The sequence below is a fragment of the Canis aureus genome, chromosome 15 (genome assembly GCF_053574225.1).
Source record: "Canis aureus isolate CA01 chromosome 15, VMU_Caureus_v.1.0, whole genome shotgun sequence".
Taxonomy (NCBI): domain Eukaryota; kingdom Metazoa; phylum Chordata; class Mammalia; order Carnivora; family Canidae; genus Canis; species Canis aureus.
The window spans coordinates 54,488,581-54,502,863 of NC_135625.1; the positions used below are offsets into that span (position 1 = coordinate 54,488,581).

A 14,283-nucleotide genomic window follows, 5' to 3' on the forward strand; every position below is an offset into this window, starting at 1 on the left:
GTCTAACTGTTCTTATTATCACAATATATTGTTTTCTACAGGCATTACAATAGGAAAATGAACAGTGAAAATTCCTAGAAAAAAAAGCTTTTTAAAAAGAAGCTATAAAAGATACTTGGGGAACAATTGGGAGAAATCTGAATGTGAACTGGCATCTGATGTGTTAACTTGAATAGCGCAATGAGCTCTGCAATTGTCACACGGGTGGCAGGCTGGGGATGCAAGAGAGAGAGAAATGTGGCAAAATATTAACCAGGGTTGTATCTAGGTAGAGAGAATATCTGTGTCTTTTGTGTCATTTTTAAAAATTTTTAAAAATTTATTCATAAGAGACAGAGGCAGAGACATAGGCTGAGGAAGAAGCAAGCTCCCTGCAAGGAGCCCAATGTGGGGCTCAATCTCAGGACCCCAGGATCACAACCTGAGCCTAAGGCAGACATGCAACCGCTGAGCCACCCAAACGTCCCTTGTGCCATTAGTTGAATTATTTAACATATCTTCAAAATAATAAGGTAGATGTTGGGATGAGGGAGATTTACCAGACTTCCCTAGATCCACAATTGCCTGCGTCACTGTGAGCAGCTAAGATCCAGGTGACCCGTCCAGGTTCGGGGCAGCCCGGGGGCGGCGCCTTGCCTCGGTTAGCGCTGCCTCCAGCCGGCGCATAAGACCTTGCCAGACGCACCGTTCACTTATCATAACGCCTTTCTGCCAAAACAGAAAAGCTACGGGGTGTATTTCGAAGGTGGAAAGAAAACATCCTTTCCCTGACCGGGAATCGAACCCGGGCCGCGGCGGTGAGAGCGCCGAATCCTAACCACTAGACCACCAGGGAAGGCACGCTCACGCCGCTCCCGAGGTGCTAGACCAAACATGTAGCGATGACGCGGTCGGAGGGGAAGTGCGCTTGGAGGACTTTGGGTGCCTCCCCAGGCCCTCGCCTCCGCACGCCCGCAGAAAGGGCTGCGGGAGGACTTCGGCGACCTCAGGGTCTCTCGGGGGCAAAAAGAATCGCCAGCAGTCCCTGGGATGGTGTGGGGGGTCCTTCAGGAGACGCACACAAAAGGTCTGTGTCAGAAGTGGGATTCGAACCCACGCCTCTATTCAGAGACCAGAACACCCGCGGGGAAGGTGAGCACCTTGAGTCTGGCGCCTTAGACCACTCGGCCATCCTGACACCCGGCGGGGAGGCCGGCTGCGCTGCACCCGCTTCCTGGGCGACCGCCGCCTCCGCCGCGCAGGCCGCCCGCCCTGCACTTCCGAGGACCGCGCGGCCGCTCGGCGCCCGGCGGCCCGGCCGGGTCTTCCCGCAGGGAGTCCAGCGAGCCGCTCCGGCCCGGCGCCCTGGGTCCCCGGCACCGGAGGGCTCCGACCGCGGCCGGCGTGCACCCCGCGGGGGCAAGAACCCGGCTGCGCTGCCCCCCGCTCCCGCCGCCCTGCGCTCCCGGCTGGGCCTCTGCGGGTGGAGCACGGGAGACACGCGGGACGTCCTCGCGGCGGGGAGCGCGGGCGAGTCCGTGGTGACCCCGCACACCCCGCGCCCCCGGCCCGCGCCCGCTCGCACCGCCGGCGCCGCAGATGATGCGGAGACACTATTAAAGAAAGCGATGACTGTAACCATCCGAGAAAAGGAGTCCTCACGCGTGACCCCTGTTGAAACTCTATCAGGAAGGCTTTTTCTTTTCTTTTTTTTTTTTTAATTTTATTTATTTATGATTGAGAGAGGCAGAGAGCCTGGCGCGGGACTCGATCCGGGGGCCCCGGGATCACAGCCTAGGCCGAAGGCAGGCGCTGAGCCCCTGAGCCGCCCAGGCATCCCCCGTCAGGGAGGCTTTAAGGGCGGCCGTCGTGACAGGTGTAGGGACCACTGCAACGGGGGCTGGCCCCGGCAGGGACAGAAGTCGGACTCCATTCGGAATACAACAAAGAAAAGTGAAGTTTTCTAGCTAAGGAACCGGGGGGGGGGGGGGGGGGGGTGTCAGTGGATGGCAAAGGAGGCAGAGAAAACATCATCCAGGGTTAGGATTCTGGTTGCTGGATCTGACTCGGCCTGACACGATTCTTGCTGAAGGCAGCCCTGGATGATAAAGAGCACTTTGGGGAAGGGGGGGTGAGGAACCCCATTGGATATCCAGGATGATCAGATATCAAGGATGGGAGATTCTGGCTAAATTTATTTAGCAGGAATCCTGCCAAAATTGGACAATGCAGAGACAAACATGGAAGTCCAAAAGTCAGGCCTAGTAGAAGAAAAAAAAATCCAGGGAACACTTAAAGGAGTGCAAAGACAGCTAGTGTGCTTTAGCGGCCAGTGGGGAGGCCCCACTCCCCTGCTCCAGACTGCATCCCATTCAGTCCTTCATTCATTCACTGAGTCTTTACTGAGGGTCCCCTGAAAATACAGCAGTGAACGAACACAGAAGCCCTTGCCCTGGAAAACTGCTAGTGGGGGGAACAATCTGCACAAACAAATATATATGCTGGAGGAACAAGAGTAGGGTAGTGGGATAGCAGGTTGTATTTTTACACCGCCTTGGTCAAGTGAGTCCTGCTGAGGTGATTTGCTAAAATAATTTCATTTTAAAGATTTATTTATTTACGATAGACATAGAGAGAGAGGCAGAGACACAGGAGGAGGGAGAAGCAGGCTCCATGCCGGGAGCCTGAGGCGGACTTGATTCCAGGACTCCAGGATCGCGCCTTGGGCCAAAGGCAAGTGCCAAACCGCTGAGCCACCCAGGGATCCCTAAAATAATTTTAAAAAGCAAAACAGGGACGCCTGGGTGGCTCAGCGGTTGAGCGTCTGCCTTCAGCCCAGGGCGTGATCCTGGGATCCCGGGATTGAGTCCCACGTCGGGCTCCCTGCATGGAGTCTGCTTCTCTCTCTGCCTGTGTTTCTGTGTCTCTCATGAAAAAATAAATAAAATCTTAAAAAAATAAAATAAAAAGCAAAACAGGTGACTCTCACGCAAATATATGATGCACCCCTGTCAAGAGTTTATTCAGTTCATTTATGAGGGACCCCGAATGTTGTTGCAATAACCAATTCAAATGAGATATTCAAGAGATTTTTTTTTTAATAATCAGTCAACCAAAAGAATGTTGAAAAAAGATTGCTAACAGATGGAAGGGAGGTTAATATCCTAAAGATAGGTAATAAACTATGATACTTAAAGTTATGATTTCTACTTTGGGGTAATTTTTATTTTTTACTTATTTATTTTTTACCAGACAGAAATCAGGGGCATCTCTTGACATGTTTTATTTGTATTGCTATAAACAGGACTCTCTGGCCTTGCTCTCACACAGAAACCGTATACATTGCGATCAGTTTCCCACAAATTAACCTCTATACCTGCAGAATTATAAAATAGCCAACTCAGTCAAAGGTGCCCATGGAATCAGTTCACCCCCAAAAGGTCTGCTAGGCAATGCTAAGCACTCCACTGTTAGGACACCTAGCATCCAAAAGGACAAGAGCTGGACAGAAGTTAAGCCGTACAAACAGATTTTATTCAGGAACTATTGCAGTAGGGGATAGGAAACCTCATCTAGAACTGGGCTCGATTCCAAATATAGCAAGGACAAGCAAGGATTTATAGTCAAGGAACAGAATGAGAGTCAGTGGATGGAAAATGAGAAGAGAGGAGAAGGGAGACTTGCTATACTGAGCTAACAGGGTTTCTGCTAAAGGCAGGCCAGCCATGAGATAGCACCTGGAGGATGGTGGGGGATGAGGAATTTGATGAGATAGGGAGGGTGATTAGATATCAAGGATGGAGGGATTCTCGATAAACTGACCTAGCAGAATTGTTAAAATTAGACTCTGTGGCTATGGGCAAACTAAGGTTCTGTGGCCCCAGTTTTCCTGTTCCCCACCCAGTCTGGACAACCAGGCAGCTAGCTACCTTTTGCCTTACAATAGCCTTGCAGTGAGTGTGGCTTCTAGCTCCGGCCCAGTGCCCATCTTGCCCCAAAGCACCAATTCTAGGAACTCTTCAATGCCTGAGATTTATGGTTCTAAAGAAAATTATGCACCCTTGCAAATATCAGCTGCTGAGAACCTCACATGGAGACCATCTCTCCTTTTCCTTCCTCCATGGATTTGCTTATTCAGGCCAGCCCTGATTCTTTCTAGTAAAACTGGTGAATCACTACCCACTTCTGTAGAGAGCACAGTGAAGAAGGAAGTTATGGCCCAAGGCAAGAAAGAGAAGATGTTCTCTCAGACCCAGCTATATGTACTCAATGACAGATTTCAGAGACAGAAATACCTCAGTTTCCAGCAGATGGGAGAACTTTCTAGCCTCCTGAACTTAGCTATAAGCAGGTGAAGACCTGGTTCCAGAACCAGAGGATGAAATGACGGTGGTAGCAGAAAAACAACAACGTAAGAGTCGCAGGATAGAACGGTGTGTCTCGTAATAGCTCAGCGACTACAGAACACCCAGGCTTCTACTCCTATCACCGGGGATTCCTGATGCAGACTTCTGGAAACCTTCCAGTATGGAGCAAGCAGGCCTGTAATAACCCAGGTGGGAGCAACCAGACCTGGAAAAGCCAGTCCTGGAGCAACTGTTCCTGGAATAGTCAGATCTGGTGCTCCCAAGCCTGGAACAACCAACTGTGGAGAAGAATCCCTGCTGTCCCAGATCCAGTTCCAGCAAGATTTTGTCAGCCATGTGGAGTCCATCTTAGAAAGCTGCTGGGGAAAGCCATAAGAGAGCAAACTGCCAAGTATTCTAGTACACAGCAGATGGTGGATCTTTCTCAAAGTACTCTGTGACTATACAGCCTGAAGATGTGTGACAATGAATCTATGAATCAGTCTCAATTGGTGCTGTGTTACTTCTCTGAAGATTTGTCTTTTAGGTCCTGGATCTCTGCCTTGATGTTCCGTTTCCCTTTATGCTCATTGTGTCCACTGCGGGTGGGGGGGGAGGGTTGGGGGGTTGGGGCTTGCTTAGAGTCTAATCAGAGAGGTTTCAGTAGATCGGCTACTGTGCACAACATGATAAAAGATGTTTCTGGCTGTAGATAACTAGATAGGATACTAGCTTGAATATCTTTGGGTTCTAGAATCTAACTTCAAGAATAGGAAGTATAAGTGATGAATCACTAAATTCCACTCCTGAAACCAATACTCACTATATGTTAATTAACTTGAATAAAAAATAGAATAGGAAGTAAAAGCACAGAGATGTATGATGGATTATCCTTGTTTTCTGAGATTGAGAGGTTTTACTTGTTGATGACCTCAGTTGTTCCAGTGCTGTTTTTACTACAACTCCTAATTTGAAAACAAAAACAAAAACAAAACAAAACAAAAAACCCTCCTAATTTGTTCATTATTCTAGTCTTTGTAGAAAGAGGCTTTATATTTCAATGCATCATGATAATAATACCAGTTGACTGGTTGGTTTATAGGTTTAAGTACAAATAAATAAAATACCCACTTTACCTTTATTTTTATTTTTTTAAAGATTTTATTTATTTGAGGGAGAGAGATCACGAGCAGGGGGAAGGGCAAAGGGAGAAGCAGACTCTCTGCTGAGCAGGGAGCCCAATGCAGGGTTCCATCTCAGGACTCTGGGATCATGACCTGAGCCAAAGGCACTGCACCATTCAGGCGTCCTCTCCACTTTACCTTAAAAAATAATTAGACTCTGCTAGAATAGACATGGAAGCCCAAGGTCAAGGCCTGCCTGAAAAAAGGGCTCGAAGTGTTACTGAACCAAAGTGGGCCTGCCCCCCCAGTTAGTTACAGATAGAGATTACAGCAGGTGAAGTTGCCTTACGAGGCCATCTTTACTTGTACAGATAAGGAGATCACAGGGAATAATTTCCAAAGCTGTGTCTCGGGAAACCAGGGAACACAGGCTCCTTTAGGGTTGGGATGAATATGCAGAAGGGAATTTTAACTTTATAATGAGGCTGAAGAGATTGTTGGTCCCTCCTCCGGTACTTTCTGATTCATCTGGGCAGGCTCTCCCTCAAATGTTTCTTTCTCTGTTCCTGTAGTTTGTTACCTTGTCTCTGAAGCTAAGACTGACAGCTAGATAGAAGCTTCTAGTGGTTTAGTTTCTAAAAGGAAGATTGGCACTTCAACAAAAGCTCCTACTAGAAATTTCCTGAGTTCAGGGGGTCGGGCTTTAATGAGAGGAGCCTAAGTAAGTTAAGTCAGGGAGAGTGTTTATCAGTAGTTATCTATGTTGTCTATTTACAAGTTTTGGAGAATCATTTCTTATCACACTGATAAGACTGACTGAAGGGAAGACATGAGTGTGAGGACACAGGGAATGGTGTTTTCAATAATGCTTATGATACTATCCAACTTCTGTGGTGGCCGCTTGGCCTTCATGACCTTTAGGCCAGCTTGACCCCACTTCGCAGTCTCCCATGTGCCCCAGGGAGCTAACCGCCTTTCCTTAACATGTTCAATCTGCCTTCATTCCCACTGCCATGGCCAGAGAAAGCCCTGCTCTACCTGGGCACCTGCATGCAGCAGAGAAGCTTACATTCCAGTAGAGAAAGACCTAGAATAAACAAGATAAATATGGGAGTGATAAATATATGACAAAAAACTAAAGCAGAGAAAGAAAGGTAGAGAGAGATGCAGGTGATGAGGAAGGCCTCTCAGGATGTGCCTTTTGAACAGAAATTTGAAGACAGTCAAGGAGCAACCAGATGAAGTATCTGGGGCCAGAGGGCTTCCGGGAAATGGAAGAACAAATAGAAAGGCCAACAAAGGAGACACAAAAGTACAGCTGGAACTGGGTGAGAGGGACTGGTGCCACCTGTAGAATGACTTCATTGAGCAAAGAGGACAGTTTTGAGCCAAGCTGCAGTAAGGTATGGCCTGCTTTCTGATGATGCCTTGGCTACTGCACAGGGAATAGACATTTGGGTGCAAGCAAATGTGAAGCAGAGAGAGCAACTGAGAGGCCACTACAGGGCTCCGTGACTAAACAGTGCGGCAGCGAGCCAAGCAGTGACAGGAGAGTGGACTTCTGGATACATTTTGTTTGTTTTGTTTTGTTTTGTTTTTCTTAAGATTTTATTTATTTATTCATAGAGACAGAGAGAGAGAGAGAGAGAGAGAGAGAGAGAGAGGCAGAGACACAGGCAGAGGGAGAAGCAGGCCCCATGCAGGGAACCCGATGTGGGACTCAATCCTGGGTCTCCAGGATCACACCCCAGGGCTGCCAGCGGTGCTAAACCGCTGCGCCACCAGGGCTGCCCTTCTGGATACATTTTGAAGGCCAACAGCATTTTTGATGTTGTCAACACAAAATGAACAAATTTTGTGGAATTTCTAATTAAGAAAAAAAAGAAAGGAAGAGGCTTATTTGAGCCCAAGTTAGGACAGCTGCTCAGGGTGTGTGGTCTTCACAAAGAAGAGAGAGCCCTGGGGGAAAATATTAGGAGCAGAGCTGTACATGTTTTAACACAAAGAGTTACAAATCGGGGGCTTGGGAAGATGGCAGAGTAAGAGGACCCTGAGCTCACCCAATCCCACGTTCACAGCTAGATATCATCCACATCCAACTCACTAAACCTGGAAGTGATCCAAAGACTGATAGAACAAACTCCACCACTAAATATAGAGAAGCTGCATCTGATACGAAGGTTACGAAGGTCAGAAAAGTGGAGGGAGACTGTCCCCAGGAGGGAGGAGCTGCACACATGGAGAGGGCAGAGAAATGGGCTTTCACCCCAGGAAGCTCACATGGGGAAGACTAATCCCCATAACATTTTGGCTTTAAAAACCAGAGGGGGCTGGGATGCCTGGGTGACTCAGCAGTTGAGCATCTGCCAGCTCAGGGTATGATCTGGGGGTCCGGGATCAAGTCCTGCATTGGGCTCCCTGCAAGAAGCCTGCTTCTCCCTCTGCCTATGTCTCTGCCTCTGTGTGTGTGTGTGTGTGTGTGTGTGTGTGTGTGTGTGTCATGAATAAATAAAATCTTTTAAAAAAGAAAAATTTGGAAAGACTACAAATATATGGAAGTTAAACTAGATGCTACTAAACAATGAATGGGTCAATTAGGATATCAAAGAAGAAAAAAAGTACATGGAAACAAATGAAAATAAAAATACAATGCTCAAACCCTTTGAGATGCAGCAAAAGAGGTTCTAAGAAGGAAGTTTATAGCAATACAGGCTTACCTTAATAAGCAAGAAACACCTCAAATAACCTAACCTTACACTTAAAGGAGCTAGAAAAAGAACAACAAACAAAACCTAAAACCAGCAAAAGGAAGGAAATAATAAATATTGGGGCACAAATAAATGATAGAGAAACTAAAAAAAAAAAAATTTGAACATCCATATGCCAACAAATTGGACAATGTAGAACAAATAGGTAAATTCCTAGGAACATATATACTACCCACACTGAAACATGAAGAAATAGAAAATTTAGACAGACTGATTAACCAGCAAAGAAATTGAGTCAGTGATCAAAAACTCCCAACAAAAGTCATCAAAGATGACACGAAGAAGTGAAAAAACATTCCATGCTCATGGGTCAGAAGAACAAATATTGTTAAAATGTCTAAACTACCCAAATTAGTGTATGTATTTCATGAAACCTCTACCAAAATACCACTAGTTTTTTTCACAGAGCTACAACAAACAATCCTAAAGTTTGTGTGGAACCAAACTTTAGGACTCTTTAGAGTCCTAAAGACTCTAAAGAGCCAAAGCCATCTTCGAAAAAGAAAGTCAAGCTGGAGGTATCACAATTCCAGACTTCAAGCTGTATTGTAAAGCTATATTCATCAATATAGTATGGTACTGGCACAAAAGTAGACACATGGATCAATAGAATAGGATAGAAAACTCAGAATAAACACACAACTATGTGGATAATTAATATTTCACAAAGCAGGCAAGAATATCCAACAGGGAAAAGATAGTCTCTTTTCTAAATGGTGGTGGGAAAATTGGACAGCCACATGCAGAAGAATGAAACTGGGTCTCTTTCTTACAGCATACACAAAAATAAATTAGAAATGGATTAAAAACCTAAAGGTGAGACCTAAAACCATCAAAATCCTAGAAGAGAGTCCAGGGAGTAACCTTTCGGACGTTAGCTGTAGCAACTTCTTTCTAGATATATCTCCTGAAGGAAAGGGAAACAAAAGCAAAAATAAACTATTGGGACTCCATCAAGATAAAAAATTATCTGCACAATGAAGGAAACCTCAACAAAACTAACAGGCAATCTACAGAATGGGAAAAGATATTTTCAAAGGACATATCCAATAAAGGTCTGATATCCAAAACGTATAAAGAACTTACAAAACTCAACACTCAACAAACAAATAAGCCAATTCAAAAATAGGCAGAAGACATGAACAGACATTTCTCCAAAGGAGACACCCGGTTGAACAATAGACACATGAAAAAATGATCATCATCACTTATCACCAGGATGATGCAAATCAAAGCTACAATGAGTTATCACTTTACATCTATCAAAAGGGCTAAAATTAGCAACACAAGAAACAATAGTATTGGAAGGGATATGGAAAAAAAGGAAGCCTCGTGCAGGATTGATGGTGATGCTAACGGTGCAGCCATTGTCGAAAACAGTATGGAGATTTCTCAAAAACTTAAAAATAGAAATACCTAAGATCCAGCAATTGACTACTATTTACCCAAAGAGTAAAAAACACCACTGATTCAAGGTGATATATGCACCCTTATGCTTATAGCAGCATTGTTTACAATAGTCAAGCTATGGGAGCAGCCCAAGTGTCCATCGATAAATGAATGGATAAAGAATATATAGCATAGGGACGCCTGGGTGCCTTAGCAGTTGAACGTCTGCCTTTGGCTGGGGGCGGGGGGTGATCCTGGGGTTCCGAGATCGAGTCCCACATTGGGCTCCCTGCAGGGACCCTGCTTCTCCCTCTGCCTGTGTCTCTGCCTCTCTCTCTCTGTGTGTCTCTCATAATAAATAAATAAAATATTTTTAAAAAGAATATATAGTATATATATATGTATATATATATATACACACACACACAATGGAATATTACTCATCCATAAAAAGAATAAGATCTTGCAATTTGCAATGATGTGGATGGAGCTAGAGATTACAATGCTAAGTAAAGAGAATGACAAATTTCATATGATTATACTTATATGTGGGATATAAGAAACCAAACAAGCAAATGGAAAAAAATAAGAGAGAGGAGGACAAAAGAAGAATAGATTCTCAAATACAGAGAACAAACTGATGGTTACCAGAGGGGAGGGGTGGGGAATTGGTAAAATACGTGATGGGAATTAAAGAATGCACTTTTGGTGATGAGCACAGGGTGATGTGGAAATGTTGAATTACTTTGCTGTACACCTGAAACTTCTATAATACTGTATGCTAACTAATTGGAATTATTTTTTTTCTTTTTTTTTTTTTTTACTAATTGGAATTAAAATAAGAACCTAAAAGCATCTTAATTATTTGTTTAACCAAAGTGGCCATAAGAGATTCTATTGAAAGTTGTATAGTTGTTAGGAAAACTTAGCTCCATGAATATTGAGAAGTTTTCGTTTTCTTAATTAAGAACCTGATAAAAACAAATACATAAACCTTGTATTTCTGGGCATATTGGAAAAAATTGTTTATAATTTTTTATCAAAAGCACACCTATAATCCAAGAAGACTTAGTTTTTTACAGAGCAAAAAGGCAAATTTTAATTTTATACCATCGTACTTTTAAAACTCACTTATTACAATCTTAGTCCTGACTGGATATAAAATTCTTTTTCAAAAATGCCCCTTTATAAATCTTTTATAAGTTTTTCTTTCATTTAGATTTTATCCTAAGTTTTCCTCACTAAATAACTAGTCACATTTCAGGACAAAATTATTTTTTTCCGTAAGGAAAAATGGATTTTCATTCTCTATATGTTTTTGACATATCTCTTGGTTTATCATTTTCCAGAAGTCTCAATTACATTGGCAGACTTTTAAATCTTAGAAATCTTAGTCTCCAGTGAAAACTAAATAGTGACCTATAATAGTGACTGTCTATTTTTTTAATAGTTTCACAGGTAGAATTTAGTGATTCATCAGTTGTACATAACACCAAATGTTCATAACATCAAGTGCCCTCCTTAATGCCCATCACCCAATCATTTACCACCCCCACTTTCCCTCCAGCAACCCTCAGTTTGTTTCCTAGAGTTCAACCTCTCTTATGGTTTGCCCCCTTCTCAATTTTCATCTTATTTTTGTTTTCCTTCCCTTCCCCTATGTTCATCTGTTTTGTTTCTTAAGTTCCACATATGAGTGAAATCATATGGTATTTGTCTTTTTTTTTTTAATTTTTATTTATTTATGATAGTCACAGAGAGAGAGAGAGAGAGAGGCAGAGACACAGGCAGAGGGAGAAGCAGGCTCCATGCACCGGGAGCCTGATGTGGGATTCGATCCCGGGTCTCCAGGATCGCGCCTCGGGCCAAAGGCAGGTGCCAAACCGCTGCGCCACCCAGGGATCCCGGTATTTGTCTTTTTCTTACTGACTTATTTCAGTTAGCATAATACCTTCTGATTTCATCCACATTGTTGCAAATTGTAAGATTTCATTCTTTTTAATGGGAGAGTAATAGTCCATTATATATATGTCTCACCTATTCTTTATACATTTATCTATCAGGGAACATCTGGGCTCTTTCCATATTTTAGCTCTTATGGACATTGCTGCTATAAACCTTGGGGTGCATGTGCACATTTGAATCATGATGTTTGTATCCTTTGGATAAATTCCTAGTAGTGCAGTTGCTAGGTTGTAGAGTAGCTCTATTTTTCATTTTTTGAGGAAAACCCATACTGTGTTTCAGAGTGGCTACACCAGTTTGTATTCCCACCAAGATCATAAGAGCCTCATTCTCCACATCCTTGATACCATCTGTTGTTTCCTGTATTGTTAATTTTAGTCATTCTGACTGGCATGAGGGGATATCTGTGGGTTTGATTTGTATTTCCCTGACGATGATTTATGTTGACCATTTTCTCATGTTTTTGGTGGCCATTTGCGTGTCTTCTTTGGAAAAAAATGTCCTAACATGGCTTCTGCCCATTTTGCAATTGGATTCTTGGTTATTTGGGTGTTGAGTTTGAATAAGTCCTTCGTAGATTTCCATACCAATCCTTTATCAGATAGATCATTTGCAAATGTGATCTGTCATTTGCAAACATCTTCTCTCATTCAATAGGTTGCCTTTTTGTTTTGTTGACCATTTCCTTTGCTCTGCAAGTGCTTTTTATCTTGACAAAGTCACAGTAGTTTATTTTTGGTTTTGTCTTCCTTGCCTTTGGAGATGTGTCTAGCAAGAAGGTGCTGCGGCTGAGGTCACACTGGGGCCTAGACTTGCTATTTTCAGCTGGCTTCCCCACTCTGATGCCTGGGAGCTTTGCCATATTCAGGCTCTCCTGTTCTTCCTGTGACCCCAGGGACCCTGAGATCATGCTGCCACACCTGGGATTCCTGCCCCACATTGCCACCTGAGCACCTTTAAGCCTGGGACATCCCCCACCATTGCAGACATCTAAAAGTTCGGATTTCATGTTCCACTGCTTATAATACTTGGTGGTAGCCTCCTTAGGCTGGGTCCCTCCCCTCCCCAGATCCTCTGATATATGGCTCCTGATTCACATCTCTGCACCTTCAAACTCCCAAGAAGTGGTTGCTTTTCTACATGTAGAGTTGTAGCATTTCTTTTCTCAGATCTCCAATTGGTTTTGCAGGTGTTCAGAATGATTTGATAACTATCTAGCTGAATTCCAAGGACCAGATGAACTTAGGGTCCCCTACTTCTCTACCATGTTAACCTTAAAGCATAACCTATTTGTCTTAACAATTCCCCTGGAATGATGTGGAGGGGAGGGAGCCCTGATCACAACGAGAGGAGTGAGAGGGAAAGAAAGAGAGCAGCTTGTGCAGGGGATTTGCTCAAGAAAAACTCTCCCCCAAAACCATTCACTGGGAAAGGACTACCAAAAGTTGTTATCAACAGCATAGGTTAAAGTCTGAAGTTTTAAAAGTCTGCACCATCACCGGAGTCCTTGCTGATGGGCTTAGTGGTCCTTCTGTGGGCAAGGAAGACAGAGGCCCAGGTGCAGATGGCATGGTCTGAGCATCCCCTGGGTTGATGCAAAGAAACAGTTCTCCTTCTTGGAGTGCATTTGGGAAGAGTGGCATGGCCTCTTCAGGGACAAAATAGATGGCCATCACCAATGTACTTCCCTATTCTTTAGCATAGGAACAGAGACACCTGCTGAGGGTGGCAAATCTTGGTGTCAGCTTTTGATGTGCTTTACCATAAACTCTGAAGTGCTGCATGATCATGGGACCGCTTTTCTGGGACAAATTAGCACTAGCTACAGCATGGTGAGACCCTCTTCCAGAAGATCAGTGTAGGTGCATAACACACTGGGTCCCTCACATTTGGACTTTTGACACCTAACCACGCACCTAAGATAAAACACAGGAGAACTGTGCTGCTTGGCAGGCAGACAGCTTGGACACGGATAGGGTGATGGCAGGGATATGATGGAAACTAGGGACACAGGAAGGGAGATTCTTCACTCTACTGTGAGGGCTCACTTAAGAGTGGTGGGCGGTGGGTGAGAATTCTCTGCTTTGGGGAAAAAGAGTAGAGCAATACCATTCCTCCCACTCCCCACCCCACCCCCCATTAGCACTTGACAGACTTCAGTGAACCACACAGCGCCTCCAGTGGAGACTGCAGCCACTTAAACCGCATGCTGACACTGTGTGCCCTGCAGGAGCATCTTTATGTGGGCAAGTGTGCCTGAGAATTAGTACAGCAGGGTCCCTCCCCGAGAAGACCAGCACAAACCCCTCACATGCACTAAATCTACTGTTCATAGAGTGCTGCAAAGCTTCAGCTCTAGGGGAAATAGGATCTAGCATCTTTTAACAAGCCAACCAAAACACACCTAGTTAAATCTTGCCACACAGAAGATCCAAACACTCCCTACTGCAGGAGAAACTCTGCAGAGGACAACCCTGAGAGAAAGAGCAGCCAAAACACGACAGCAGAGTGCACATTCTGAAACACCTCCTGAAGCACCAGACCTAAGGCAGTATAGGACTTCCTTTTAATATAGTCATCACTCTCAGCAGTGGGAATATAACAGGCCTTTCTAACACACACACACACACACACACACACACACACACAACACCTTAGCAAAATGACAAGACAGAGGAATTCATGACAAAAGAAAGAACAGAAAGAGGTCAT

At 44.3% G+C, this 14,283-nt stretch overlaps 1 non-coding gene and 1 pseudogene across 1 annotated transcript; one reads left to right on the plus strand and one right to left on the minus strand.

Moving 5' to 3' along the window:
- Positions 1-763: 763 nt before the first annotated feature.
- On the minus strand, positions 764-835 carry TRNAE-CUC (transfer RNA glutamic acid (anticodon CUC)). Its single transcript has one exon. It is a non-coding gene; the product is annotated as a tRNA-Glu (tRNA).
- Positions 836-881: 46 nt separating this feature from the next.
- On the plus strand, positions 882-5,466 carry LOC144284180 (uncharacterized; annotated as a pseudogene).
- Positions 5,467-14,283: the final 8,817 nt, after the last annotated feature.